General features: G+C 36.9%; 1 long non-coding RNA gene across 1 annotated transcript; it reads left to right on the top strand.

The window, feature by feature from the left end:
• On the top strand, window positions 1-1,426 carry LOC111384219. Its single transcript, XR_002700864.1, has 4 exons — window positions 1-79; window positions 376-475; window positions 610-666; window positions 1,336-1,426. It is a non-coding gene; the product is annotated as an uncharacterized LOC111384219 (long non-coding RNA).

Genomic DNA, 1,426 nt, shown 5'->3' with positions numbered 1-1,426 from the left:
GTTGCCAGGTTCCTCCAATTCTTGTTCAGAAGATATTTTCTCAGATATTTTCATATATCAACGTACAACTCTTCAACAGGTGATTCAGTTTTCCTTTTTTAGTTTCTTATAACGATTTCAGGATGGAGGATTAGATATCAGTGGATAGTACTAAGAGAGATTAAGAAGCTAAAATCCTATTCACTATTCCATTCCTGTCTAATACTGTGCTTGATAGGACGAGATAGTCTAATGAACATGATTTTAATTTATATTTGTTCCTAAATAATGTGCAATATTATGTAATCCTTTCTACCAAACATGCCATTGAAGTCTTGTTCTATATTTGTTATTGTGAGAGGCTTATTAATTTTATCAAATGTGTTCACTCTGCAGTCTACTTCTACGTCGTGAGTGTTGTACATTCAGCAACGGTGAGTACGTGAAGGCAGGGTTGGCTGAGCTAGAGCTCTGGTGTGCTCAAGCAAAAGAAGATGTAATTAACTTCCATGAACAAAGCATTTTCTTATCATGATTCTTTTGGTCAAATTATGAAGTGCTTTTTCCTGCTTTACTGTACCACATTTCACGAGTTCTTTCTTGTGACACCTTTAAATTCTTGGATTGCAGTATGCAGGCTCAGCTTGGGATGAACTCAAACACATACGACAAGCTGTTGGGTTCTTGGTGAGTACTTTCTCTTTCCCAGTATGACCCTTCTGTTGACTGAAGAAATGATAGTCATTGGAGATATTAAGGACTGGTGGTTATTATGATATTCCCCAATACATCTGTTACCAGAAGTTCAAATCCCAGAAGAAGCCAAATATTTGCACGTTGCTCATTGTTAGATAGAGATTCATATGGTCTTCGTAATTTAGGTACAGTAGAATTGTTGGTCGGTAGAATTTGTGGTCCTATGTCTCAACCCCCACTCTACTATTAAAAATAAAAATGAAAACCAAAATCCTGGACAGTATGCTTTGCAAAGATAACTTGCTATGATGAGCTGAATTAGTTCCAAAAATTTGATGTATGCTAATAAAATAGTGGTTGACTAAGACCAGATAAAGACTTCAAGGTTTGAATGATAGTACTTACCTGGCTTTTTAAAGTTAAGGAACCACAATAATTTTGAACAACTGCAAACAGTATTATACCTCTGCTATGAAGTAATGGGTACTGAGTTGACCATTGAGGAAGAGATAGTTCTTTAACTATTTGAAATTGTTATCAATGTTCCGGCGTTGTATAAACAACTTATCCATGCTTAAGACTTTTGGCTATGTAACACTCCTCTCCAGTGGTAGGCTTGCAACATTTTTAGTTTTACTTCGTTCTTTTTTGTGCATGCAGGTTATACATCAGAAGTACAGAATATCTTATGACGAGATCACCAATGATTTATGTCCTGTAAGTCGAACCCCCCCCCCCCCCCCCCCCCCCC

This window comes from Olea europaea, unplaced genomic scaffold (assembly GCF_002742605.1).
Source record: "Olea europaea var. sylvestris unplaced genomic scaffold, O_europaea_v1 scaffold28697, whole genome shotgun sequence".
In the NCBI taxonomy this organism is placed as follows: domain Eukaryota; kingdom Viridiplantae; phylum Streptophyta; class Magnoliopsida; order Lamiales; family Oleaceae; genus Olea; species Olea europaea.
This window is presented reverse-complemented; position numbering and strand designations above follow the sequence as displayed.